Genomic DNA, 13,478 nt, shown 5'->3' with positions numbered 1-13,478 from the left:
TGAAAAAAGTGAACACTTTGTAGGTCTGAGTAGAACAAAATAAATCCTGGTCAAAATAGATCATAAAAAGAATGAAAGAGTTCACTCTTACAACAAAAGCATGCCACAAGGAAGGAAGTTCCCTGAAAACCAATGGTACGTACTTCCAAATATATCTGGGATCCGTGTACCAAAATAGAAAGTTTGTGTCCCAAAAAATGGGTAGGTAAGGAGAAAATGTTCTGATCATTTCACTTCTGCCATTTTTATAAGTTAATGCAGAGACACTCTAACATAAACTAAATTTAGGTTCTCAGTTGGCCACATTTCTCACTATACACATAAAGCGTTCTGACTGTAATTCAGTGCACAGTTGTTTATTTATTACATTTTTATCTTCCCCTTCTTCCGAGGAACTGAAGGTGGTGTACAATTTTATTCTTACAACAACTCTGTAAGGTAGGTTAGGCTGAGAGCGAGTGACTGGCCTAAGAGTAATTGTGATTGTCCACAACAACTAAAGCATTAAACATTGTTCTGAACACTTTAAGCGCTTCCATTTTAAAGCGAGATGGCATTATCCCATTTCCTCTTTTCTGATGTTATTAAATAAGATACACTGGCCCATCATCTCTCCTTCTGAAACAATAGAACTAGCATCTAACAAACTGTGACCCAAAATCCAACAGCCAACATAACTGGCTTTGGATACAATATGCTGAGTTATACAGAATGTGTGTACTTATGGCTATGGTGATGTTTCTTTGGGGTTTTTTTTGTTTGTTTTTGCTTTCTTTTTGCTGTGGCCAGCTCTGCTCTTTCCCAGCTTTCTTTGGGTGTGCACTGGAGAAGGAAGACAAGAAGACTGTGGCAATTCCTATCTGCAGCTAATACAAGTCTGACAGACATTATAGAGACGCCTAACCACAGAGAGCCAGCAAGGCATAGACAGGGAGACAGACAACATTATTTCCTTTGAAGGGACTCTCAGTCTGCCGAGGCACCTTCCTTATTCATAGGACTCTTTTTCCCCAGATGGTCACCCAGAACCACTCAATTACATTTATTATTCTGTCAAATGCAATGTGCAATAAAGAGTCAGTCCTCAAATGATGGGTACCTGTGTTCAGAGCTCGATGGAGAAGCCCATAAATCACACACGGAGGGCAATGCATATGTGCTTTCTGTTTCTTGCTTCACCTTTTATTATCTTAGGACTGAAAAGTTAATAACCCAGTGGGTAATCATGCCATTATCAGTTTACATTGTAGTAAAGCCCATTCAAATGATGATTACATATGTTAATGAGCATCGTTATAATACACTACACAGTACATTACCTTCAGTAAATATAATTGTTTATGCACTTTAATGAGGGATATAATGCCCCCAAACTAATGGCATTGACTGAATAGTGATTTATTGCTGAAAAACTTTGCCATTAAGGAAAGGAAATCTGACAACCCCTTTGTATGTTTACCTAACTTCCCCCACCACCTTCTCTAAAAGCTGCCACTCATCTCTCCCTCCCTCTGCTTTCAAGAAGGAAATAGCACCAAGCCGCTCTAAGAGTGTTCCCTGTCAATGCCTTTCTCCACCTGAAGAAGCAGGAGGTGGGTTCATTGAGAGGGTTTAATGAAGATCATTATGTTTACCCCTAGTAAGGCTTAATGCATTATCTGGCAACCAAACTGATGCCACGTCAGAATTTTGGCCGCAAATCAAGCAACAGGAAATCAAAATGTTAAACTGTGGGACTCGAAAAAGAAAATAAAAGTAAAGATGACATTTTGGCCAAGGGTCCTCTATCAAGCTATTGAACGGTCAGAAAATAGTTTGGCTTGCTGAGTATTCATAAATACCCAGCTGTGGACAGATGAAATGGTTGTGGAAAGCTGCATGATAAGTTCCATTTCTAGGTGTTTTTATTCTGGGTGTGTTCAGAAACAGTTGTCATTTGTAAATTACTCTGTGAACAAAGAAGCAGGGGGAAAATATTCAGGTAGATAGTACCAACATAACTGGCTTTGGATACAATATGCTGAGTTATACAGAATGTGTGTACTTATGGCTATGGTGATGTTTCTTTGGGGTTTTTTTTGTTTGTTTTTGCTTTCTTTTTGGCATTATTTCACTGCTGTGACTTTTTCAGTAGAAAAGCAAAATATTGTGCTTTTAGTCATTACTCCCATTTCATTTCCTACCAAAATTCAAATTGTTTTCCATAGCAGTATAACTCTAGTTCAGAGCAGTGGCACACCTAGGTAAAATGGGCACCCAGACAGCCCCCACCATGAGGACCCCTGCATTTGGGGAGGCTTTCTGTCGCCACCCTGCGCCCACCGTGCCGTGCCAAACTGCCAAAAGTTACCTTATTTTTAGCCACCAATGTGCGTGACCAGGAGTCGGGGGGGGAGCCAAGCAGGCCTCCCCCCACCGCATGGCAGTGGGGGTGGGTAGAGCGGCCACTGAGCCTGCCTGTCTGGCTCAGCAGGCCTTGAAAACTGTGGGGCGTTCCAGCGCACCTGTGCAGAAAGGACCACATCACCGTTTTCAAGGAAAACTGGTTCAGGGATGTGCTTGCTTTTGCAAAGAACTGACACAGATGTCCTATTTTCTTCTTCCAACAATGCTAAATATAAGAGGAGGAGGAGGAGATAAAAAGATGCCAGAAATGGAACTGTATTAAAAATTGAAATTGCCCAACAGGTTTCAGTGTATCACTTTCTTTAGGGGCAAAATACATGTTGTTGTTTTCCCTGCTCCACTCGTTGTGGTCCTTTTATTCAAAGAGTATGGCCTCAAAAGTTTTGAGGATTGTAGTTCTGTGGTAGAACACCTGTTTTGCTTAAGGAGGGTACTAAATTCTATCCCAGGATCATCCAGATAAGGCCAGGAAAGACTCATGTTCTTGACAGGAGTAATAAAATTAATGATGTGAGGACTCAGTTAAAACAGGAGCAGCATCTTTATTGTCTTGAGCTGCAGAACAAAAGAGCAAACACAAACACAGAGCTCCAGAATAAAAGAGCAAACACACACACCTCTGGCTTAACACTCCCACTCCTTACAAGGCATTTGGCCCTCCCTTTGGTAGAATCACATTTCACTACATCCTCCCCCACTTTTGAGTTTCAAACTACCCAACCCAATAAAGAAGGGAAAACAATGAAAACAAAACCACTTTAAACAATTCCTAACTGGAGGTGATAAGTAGACTGTCAGTCACCTCTAACAGCACCTGGGAGTTATTAGCACATGGTTTCAGGCTTCGGGGTAAATGTTGAGTGAAGCCACTTCGAATTACACTTGCAGCATTGAGGGAAGCAGCCCCTCCCCTCTGCTCTCGGGTTTTGTTTTGAAGCAAATTCACATGGCATGTGTCCGTGTTTTCCTTATAGTGGGGAGGGGGGGAGTTTCCTAAATAGCAATATCTGCATTTCCAAAGAAAGCATCCCTCTTATCATGCTAATGAGTCTACATCAGTGCCTCTCCCTATTTGCTCCAGTGTTTTCAGAAAAAGTAGCTTAAAACCAGCATTTTAAAAATCCAGAAATATATCAAGATAAGCTAGAATTCAGAAGACAAAGCCCGATTTGTGTGTGGAGTGCTTCCAAGGATCTCAAAGGGGCTTCGAGGTAAGTTTGGCTGGTGTATATGCTCTCTTCTGAAGGAGATTCAGGGTTGAAACCCTGTGTGTAAAGCCTCCTAGAAGTTTTTCACACAGCCCTTTAGCTCACATCTCCTCCAGAATGGAGGGTCTGCATTCACATATTGGGCATATTTACCCGAAAATCCCTGCGAGCTGTCAGGGAGCACTTCACACACAATTTGGGTTTTTCACTGTGTGTTAGAGTGCAGCCCAATGTATATCCAGGGTAAAAAAAAAATCCACTTTTTGCATCAGGTTTTTGGGATAACTTTGAGTTCTCAGGAATGTCTGCTGTGTGGAAAACTCCCTGGGGATTATTCTGCCCCTCAGATGGGTACTGCTTCTACCTATGCACTGCTCTGTTTCTGTAATGTGCAGGCTTCCGGATCACTCAATTACTAGAGCTTGTCTCCTCCCTACGTGAAGACGAGGAACATGTTTCACCAGACGGTGCTTGGATTTGTACATTATTTGAGAGTGCCGCTTCATTCCCAGTTAGGTGATCCGATGGAACTCCCAGTTCACCAAATGGCAATTGCTTCTGATGGCTCCAGTTATGTTGTAATGGGATATGGTGGTGGCACACTTTGTAGATGTCTCTATTCTTTCTAACTGTGTCATTGCTGGTTTTGACAATATAAGACCATGGTGTCTGATATTGTCCTTGTACAGTTGCTGGTTCTGACCAGCCCTTCTGTTTGTCCAGTTTAATTCTCTCCTGGGAACCAGAGTGCAGGTCTGGTAAAGCCTTCACCCCTTGATGCCTGTCAAAATGGAATTTATATGCTGCTTTCGCCTTCTCATCTGCCACATGGACTGCCTCCATATCTGGCCACTGAGGGAACAAGGATGTTTCTAAAGTTGGAACAGGTGTCCATAGCTGTTGACGCATAATCAGCTGTGCTGGACTATACTTGGTGGCATTAGTGGGATTTGTTCTGTATCTCAGTAAGACCATAAATGGATCATCCTGAGCCAAAATCCACTTTGCAGTTTGGACTGCTCTTTGTGACACAGTTGTATTTTTCTACAAAATGAGCAAACTCTTGCCCAGTAAATCGTGGGACATTATGTTACACGTTCATCACCCCTATCTGGCCATTATACAACTGATAGTAATGGATACTGTAAGATCAGGCAAATGTGTAGTTTCTAAGTACCTAGAGAAATAGGCTGCATTCACACATAACGCAAAACCAGAGGTTGGCAGACATGCAGTTAATTTTTCAGACTGGGAATTGCATCACAGGCATTCATCCAGCAACCTCCAGTTTGAGGACAGAAGAGCCACCCCCTTTTCCTGGTCCACCAAGGCTTCATCCCAGCAAGCTCCATAGCACTGGTGTCGCCAGACTGTGGGCAAGGTGTCAGCACATCAGAGGAGCGGCTGCCATTGGCCACAATCTAAAACGGGGTGTGCTGAGCACAATCAAGCCTTTTCAAAACTGTCCGCCTGCCTTTGGCATGGAAAGGGCATTTAAATCCCTTTAAATGCCATGCCAGTGCTACTTCTGATAGCGATAGCATCGCCACTCTCTTAAGAGCCCTGAAACAAAATTGTTCTTCACAAGCACAGTTGGGGGGGGGGGGCTATTTTCCTGTTACTCAGGAAAAGGAAGGGAACATAATAACTTCCTAGGAGGTAGATAAATATATGAGGGAAGACAAAGGATCCTGGGGTCTGGCCTGCTGTGACCCAGGATGCTCTTGCGAGGGCTTACCCCAGCAAAGCAGTCCATGCAGACCAAACCACACTCCTGCTCCCCTGGCAGATTGCTGCCAGCAGACTTGCACTCTCGTGAAAGACCCAGAGGCTATTCTGACAATCAGGCAAAATTGGGCGAGGTTATCCTAGCCCGATTTCACCTGACCATGTGAGCCACCGGGCTCGCAGGAGAGCCCGGTGCCTTCCAGGCGGTTAACCCACCTAACTACCCCTCCCCTTAAACCGGGTTTGCGGAACGAGTGCTCCGCAAACCCGGTTTTCAAAATTGTGAGTAGCCGTGGCTACTCGCAAGTAGACCCCCAGCCAGGAGGCTTAAAAGCAGCCTCCTGGCTTGGGGGTCTCTCCAGTATGCCCTGCGCATTTGCGCAGGGCGTATTGGATCTTCCAGGGGCCACGCGTCCCCCTATCCTCCCAGCCATCTCCGGCTCTGTCATGGAGCTGGCAGTTGTGTGGGCGGCCGCTGAGGCTGCCCAGAGCAGACTGTCTGTGAGGAGAGCAGGCTTAGCCCGCTCTCCTCGCAAACCCCCTAGAGGCTCTTCTTACCGATCGTGAGAAGAGCCTCCTAGTCTTATGGGGAGGACCTTAGGGTAAAATACCCTTGGTCTTCTGTCAGACCACATGCTCATGAATTGCGCTAACCCAGCATGGGGAACCCACTTGCGTGGGGCCCCACTCTCTCTAGTTAATGATAGAATTTTTGCACTGCAACCCCCATCTCCCCTGGGAAGACTTGCATGTGCCCAAAGGAGATGTTGATGCCCCATGTGTCAGAGCCTCATCGCATGTGCAGACGGGGTAAGCACAGGGTACAGGGATGGATCTGTATTCTCATTCAGAATTCCTGGGTTTGGACTGGCATTGAGCCATGTGCAGATCTGCTGCTGTGGGGAATTGTGGGAGAGGGGTGCCCCAATTTCCAGCAAGTGGGGTCTAGGGGTGTGCAAAACCAGATCTTGTGATTCAGTTCAAGTTCGAACCAGACTCCAAACCGGCGGGGGGCAGTTCAAGTACTGGTTGGTTAAAGTTGCTTTAGTTGAGCTTATGGCTATTTGCTGCTAAGGATGATGCTGTGGCAGCTGTTACAATGCTAGGAACATAAGGAGTCATAATTGTGTGTGAGAGAGCAACTTGGCCCAATGATGTTACTGCAGTGCAGTGCAGGCAGTAAGGTTAGCAGTGGATTCTGGGTCAGTGATTCTTTTTTGGCCTTTTTTGGACTGTGTTAAAATGTGTGTACTGTGTTGGAGGGACAGATTCCCTTTTAAGGTGTGCTTCTAATCTGCAGTGTTTTTCAAGGCAGGGTGGCAAAATGCATTGCAAATTGCAATGCAGAACTTGTGTGCACTGCACTCTGAGTGCAGATTGTTCTGGCCATAGGGAACAATGGGGAAACTCAAAACACCCCATTATTCCCCCATGGGTAGCTCCTAGGGACACCAAAATGTTTTGTGTGATAGGGCATGATGGGTGCTACCCATCAATACCAAATTTTTAACCTTTCCCCTAAATCCTATAGGATCCTATAGCAGTTTGGGGGGAAATTAACCTTTTTTAAAACCAAGTTTGTTAAATATCGTCCACTTGCTCATTTCTTTTGTGGGCTGGGTGGTAGGTAACACCCATCATGCCTTACCACACAACCCACTTTGGTGTCCCTAGAAGCTACCCATTGGGAACAATGGGGTGTTTCATGTTTCCCCATTGTTCCCTATGGCTGAAATACTCAAAACGTTTCGAGTTTGTTCTGTCAAAACAGGTACTTCAACTGCTATTTCAACAAAACGTTTCGTCCATCTGCATTCCATTTACACAGAAACCCTCTCCAGGTTTTGCAGAACCTCTGACATGACCCTTTGGTACAGCTCTGGAGTACTAGAAATTCCAAAAGGTAATCTTTTGAATAAATATCTTCCAAATGGTATGATGAACACTGTTTGTTTGGCACAGGAAGGTTCCAACCAGATCTGCCAGAATCCACTGACTGCATCCAGCAATGAAAATACTTGGGCACCTGCTAGGCATGGAAGGAAATAATCCACCAGGGCATTTTCCAAACTATGAGATTTGCAATGAGTAAAGCATTGCAAAGTGTGATGGAATAGTGCAATGATTTAAAACCGAGAGTAAAGTGTTATTCATTGCTTCATTGTAGGCTGGTGGGCATTCATATTTTCCATCCATTACAATGTGTTTTCAAGGCAGCACTGTCCATATTCTCCTTGAAACGCGTTTATCTGCCCCTCCTCCTGCTCCATTTGGGCCAATGGAGTTGCGCGTGGGGTGTGATTTGAAATATTTTTTGGTAACTTTGCGGCTGCCTTGCACTAATCTGCAAGCAGGGGGAAGCAGGCCATTCCAAAACAAAAATCTAACTTTGTCTTGCATCATTCCAGTCTTGCGCAAGCAATAATGGGGGAATTGTTTTTTGTTTTGTTTTTTTAAAAGAGGGAGAGTTGGGGGGAGATCCTTTGGAGTGACAAAACAAGGGAACTGCTTACTGGGAGTGGGGAATGAAAGGGAATCCTGTGGCAAGCCAAGAAGCGGGAAAGACAGGAACTGGTGTGCCTCCGGGCGGGGGGGGGGATGAATGAATGAATGAATGAATGAATGAATAGGAGCGCTCCTCCAGTGAGGGCTTTGGGATTGCACAGAAGTAAATTAATCATGATTCAGTTCAATGGGCTTACTTTTAAGTAAGTCACTGTTCTCTCTCCCTGCCCCTTGCCTTGTAGTAAGCAAGTGGGATTGCACAGAAGTAAATGATTTAGTTCAATGGGCTTTCTCTTCAATAAAAAGTGCAAGAGAAAGGGTTGGATTCAGAAAACTGCTTAGCTGCTCTCTCCTCCCCTTCTGTGTTGAAAAGCTCAAGTTATATTGGAAGCAAGTGAAGGAGGAGGGAGGTTTGGGGTTTGGGATCCGTGGAGAGGAAAGGAGGGGGAAGCCAAGATTTCTCCCTGCCTGTTTCTCTCCCTGCAGCAAGGGGGCGGAGGAAGCAAGCACTGGCGGGAATGGCAAAGAACTGTCCACACTGCAACACACTACAATGCATAAAATGCAGGGCAAGGCTCCCTACAACGGAAAAATACAGCTACTTTCCTGCAGCGCATTTACAACATTGTAGGGCAAAAGCACATCATTAAAATTTGAATCAAGGCATGGGAAATAAGAACGGCACCCTGCTGGCAATGCAGTGACACCGATGTGGAAACACGGGAAATACAGAGGGGCACTTAGTGGACATGTTGCGAGTACATTGCAGCATGTAATATGGAAAACGGCCAGGGGAGGATGTATTTTTCTCTTTTCACAGCTTTGTTCAGCTGCTTTAGGTCAATACTATACTATATACCAAGGATTCTCAATGTTGGGTCTCCAGATGTTATTGGACTTCGACTCCCATAATCCCCAACCAAAGACCACTGGGACTGGGGATTATGGGAGTTTGAAGTCCAAAACCATCTGGGGACCCAACACTGAGAATCCCTGCGCTCTCTCTCTCTCTCTCTCTCTCTCTCTCTCTCTCTCTCTCTATATATATATATATATATATATAATTCTTCTTTGATACTGGTACCATTGGCACACACCAGTCAGTAGGTTCTGTAACTGACTCAATAACTCTATATCTAACCATCCTCTCTAACTGAGTTTTTACTTTGGGAAGTAGTAGAACTGATCTCATTCTAGCTGTAAAGACTACATAAGGACCTGCCTCCTCCTTGAGTCTTATCTGTATTCATGCTGTCTTTAAGGTTCCAACCTCATCATGAGGCTCTGTGGAAAGTTCTTCCAGGCATTTTTTCAGGCCCATTGCAGTAGCTGTGTCCTGGCTCAGAAGATTATTGGTCTGAGAATGGAGCACATATCTTTTGAAGTTGTATTCCTTGCCTCTGTATTGGGCATTGGCTGTAAGATAGCCCATGGAATTTAGATTCTGCCCTCCAGGGCCAGTGAGGCATGCCGATGTCTGCTAGAGATGAGGTGGGTTGCAAAAACTCCTGTAGACAGATTCTGAGATCATGCTTACATCAGCACCTGTATCAATTTTGAATCTCACTAGGACACCATTAATTTTCAGCTGCGACTCCCATGGGTCAGTAGAGCCATGGAGGCAGGCGAATGGTCCGAAAAAGAAATTTTCATCTAGATTATTTTGCTCTGTGACTTCTTTCACCCCTTGAGTGCAACAGACAATACCAAAATGACCCATCCTCCCACATATGTGGCATACTGCAGTCTTTGCTGAACACTTGGCTTTCTGTGCATGTGCTTTGCCACAGCGTATGCATGCAGGAGCTTTCCTCTGTTTGGGGGCAGGTTGGTTTTGTCTTTGGGCATAGCTTTTCTGGGCCAGCTGTAGGGATGTGCATAAAACCGGTTCTCCCGGTTCGGTTCGGATCCGAACCGGGTCCGAACCGGACCAGGGTGGTTCGGTTTTGGTTTTGCCGAACCACCCCCCGGTTCGGTTCGGATCCGAACCGGTTCGGATCCGAACCGAACCGGTTCGGATCTCAAAAAATAGCTGGTTTGAAAGGGGACCTTGAGTTCTACCTGCCACCCAAATTTCAAGTCGATTGGACCTTCCTCTGATTTTTGGCGATTTTTTAAAGTTTTAGTGACTTTGGGGCAGTTCGGGGGCATAGCATGGGATCTGGGCAAAAGGAGTGGGGTGGGGTGGTAGTGCCTAATGGGTGCAGGCTACCACCCCAATTTCAGGGGGATTGGGCAAAGGGCTGATTTTTGGTAAATTTCTGAAAATTTCATGTCTTTGGGGCATATTGGGGCATATTGGGGCAGAAAGTGGGGTCTGGGGCAGAATAGTGGGGTGTGGTGGTAGTGCCTAATGGGTGGAGGCTACCACCCCAATTTCAGGGGGTTTGGACAAAGGGGTGATTTTTTGAGAATTTTTGAAGTTTTAGTGACTTTGGGGCAGTTTGGGGGCAGAAAGTGGATCTGCCCCAAAATAGTGGGGTGGGTTGGTAGTGCCTAATGGGTGGAGGCTACCACCCCAATTTCAGGGGGATTGGGCAGAGGGCTGATTTTTTGAGAATTTTTGAAGTTTGGGTGTCTTTGGGGCAGATTGGGGGCAGAAAGTGGATCTGCCCCAAAGGAGTGGGGTGGGCTGGTAGATAGTGCCTAATGGGTGGAGGCTACCACCCATCCCCAATTTAAGAGTGATTGGGCAGAGGGGTGAATTATGGTGAATAGAAAAGGTGTGAATTCTCATTCTATCATAGCAAATGAGATATTTTTCAATTAAACAACTCTCATGACCCCACTTTCACTTTTTCACACTTTCCTTTACTATGAATAATATGAGGAAGTAATCAATTTAGCACACTTCACCTTATGAAGACAAACCTCATACAAATAAATTCACCATAATTCACCCCTCTGCCCAATCACTCTTAAATTGGGGATGGGTGGTAGCCTCCACCCATTAGGCACTATCTACCAGCCCACCCCACTCCTTTGGGGCAGATCCACTTTCTGCCCCCAATCTGCCCCAAAGACACCCAAACTTCAAAAATTCTCAAAAAATCAGCCCTCTGCCCAATCCCCCTGAAATTGGGGTGGTAGCCTCCACCCATTAGGCACTACCAACCCACCCCACTATTTTGGGGCAGATCCACTTTCTGCCCCCAAACTGCCCCAAAGTCACTAAAACTTCAAAAATTCTCAAAAAATCACCCCTTTGTCCAAACCCCCTGAAATTGGGGTGGTAGCCTCCACCCATTAGGCACTACCATCACACCCCACTATTCTGCCCCAGGCCCCACTTTCTGCCCCAATATGCCCCAATATGCCCCAAAGATATGAAATTTTCAGAAATTTACCAAAAATCAGCCCTTTGCCCAATCCCCCTGAAATTGGGGTGGTAGCCTGCACCCATTAGGCACTACCACCCCACCCAACTCCTTTTGCCCAGATCCCATGCTATGCCCCCAAACTGCCCCAAAGTCACTAAAACTTTAAAAATTCACCAAAAATCAGCCCTTTGCCCAATCCCCCTGAAATTGGGGTGGTAGACTCTAACCATTGGGCACTACCACCCCACCCCAAAATTTTGCCCCTGGGCCCCTTTTTACCCCCCGAATCGATTCGGATTCAGATTTGGATTAAATCCGAATCCAAACCAAATCAAGGGTGATTCGGGTGACCCAGATTCGGGCACAAAACAGAACAGGGGTGATTCGGTTCAGGTCCGAGCCAAATCACCTGAAATCCCAAATTGCACACCCCTACTAAGCACACACACAGAGAAGAAGCAGGAGGCGGAGTGTGGATTCTATGATAGCATATTAGAGTGGATTGATGGTGTCTCATTGAAAATCTCATTTGCTATCATAGAATCCACACTCAATACCTCAGAAACAAGAGAACCCTGTACCCATGGGGGTGCCCCTACCAGAGATCCCTGTACCCCATGGGTTAGAAACCCATGGGGGTGGTTGGCACCCTATGTGCACTACACCACCACTTGCTCTGGGCCACCCCAGCACCCCCATGTGCACTTATAGGGCTGCTGAAAGCTCCATTATAACTTATTATGAGGAAAAACCTTAAAGACGCGTAAACTTCAAAAATCACTTAAAAATCACCTCTTTGCCCAATTCCTTTCAAATAATTCTGATAGCTTCCTTGCCCACCCTAGGAACTACCACCCACCACACTGCACTCTACGACACCCCTTTCCCCCCGACGTGAAGCTATACATTTGCTGCAATCCTAATTATTCTCTATGAGGAATTCAAAAACACTTAACAATTCACCAATAATCAGAGGAGTGTCCAATTGCCTTGAGATTTTTTGGGTGGTAGGCACCCATGCCTGTCTACCACCCACCCTGCTTTTGTGCTCCTAGGTCCTCCACAACAGGGGATATGGACTGGTTTGGGTCCCATTATACTCAATGAGAAAAATAATTAAAAATATTTCAAATATTCATAAAAAATCATAGGGGTGTCTGATTGCTTCAGGGTTTGCATGGTTGTTGGCACCCATGAGTGCTCCACAATAAGAAATAATGGCCTGGTTCGGGTCCCATTATATCCTATGAGAGAAAAATAAAAATATTTTTCAAAAATTCATAAAAAATCGTACGAGTGTCCAATTGCTTTGGGGTTTGGGTGACAGGTACCCCTGGGTGCCAGCTACCATCTGACCAATTTTCAGCTTTCCGAACCGATCCGAACCGGTCCGAACCAGTTCGAAACGAACCACCCCCAGTTCGGTTCGGATTCGAACCGAACCAGGGGTGGTTCGGTTCGATCCGAACCTCCGAACCGGAACCGGTTCGGACCCGAACCGGTTCGGATCCGAACCGGTTCGCACATCCCTAGCCAGCTGTTCTCTCTTTCTTTCTGTTTTCCCAGGCCTCTGAGTCCTCTGGTGGAAGCAGGCCCTCGAATGAATAAGGTTCCTCTTTGGCACAAAATATTCATCAAATTTCCCCAGGAGATAGTTATCCCCTATCCCCAGAAGCAGCAAAGGTAAAGGACTTAAAAATCTGCTCTGTTTGTGGGTCCATTGCATAAATGAGAGCACAGGCCATAATTATTTCTTCTTCACCATGCAGCTTTGTAGCAATCCTGTAACGATCTGCTGCTTTCAGTCAGGCCATCCTGCAACCTTACTAAAATCAAAGCCTTCTGGTGGAGAGAACGCCATGCTAGGCCTCAGTTCAGCAGAACTGGGTCAGGGTTTGTTTTCTTTTTGCTTCTTTTCTGCCACTAGAAAGTGGCTTCAACTTCTGACACCATGTTCTTGATAGGAATAATAAAAGTAATGATGTTTCAACTCTGTTGAAACAGGAACAACTTCTTTATTGTCTTAGCTCTGCTTGAGCTGAAGAAGGTCTCCAGAACAAAAGAGTGTTGGAATATTATTGGCAAATAGCTCTCAACAGGTTTGCGCAGCACTTAGCTACATGCCTCATCAATGAAGCTTGCAGCTGTTGGTAGATACCCCCACGCCTTGAGGATATTTTATGATGGCACTGCTTAAAAGTATGTCTCAGCGGGGAGGGAAAGCCAGGGCCGCAAGCCAGATATCTTGAGAGTGTAAATGGGGAATATAACACTTGGAAGCGAATCAGAACCTTTGGGGTTAAAGTAACAC

At 45.5% G+C, this 13,478-nt stretch overlaps 1 long non-coding RNA gene across 2 annotated transcripts in view; it reads left to right on the top strand.

Annotated features, from left to right (window-relative positions):
* The window catches only part of LOC128324613 (uncharacterized), a 53,767-nt gene that overhangs the window by 22,865 nt on the left and 17,424 nt on the right, over window positions 1-13,478 (top strand). The window contains exons 2-3 of one of the 2 annotated variants that reach the window (XR_008306986.1): window positions 7,171-7,245; window positions 12,734-12,850. This is a non-coding gene — a long non-coding RNA (uncharacterized LOC128324613). Of the gene's footprint in view, window positions 1-7,170; window positions 7,246-12,733; window positions 12,851-13,478 lie in introns of those variants that run through there. The other variant, XR_008306985.1, reaches the window with a different exon arrangement.

Source organism: Hemicordylus capensis, chromosome 4 (genome assembly GCF_027244095.1).
Source record: "Hemicordylus capensis ecotype Gifberg chromosome 4, rHemCap1.1.pri, whole genome shotgun sequence".
Classification (NCBI taxonomy): domain Eukaryota; kingdom Metazoa; phylum Chordata; class Lepidosauria; order Squamata; family Cordylidae; genus Hemicordylus; species Hemicordylus capensis.
The sequence above is the reverse complement of the archived record's forward strand: the minus strand, read 5'-3'. Positions and strand labels throughout refer to the sequence as shown.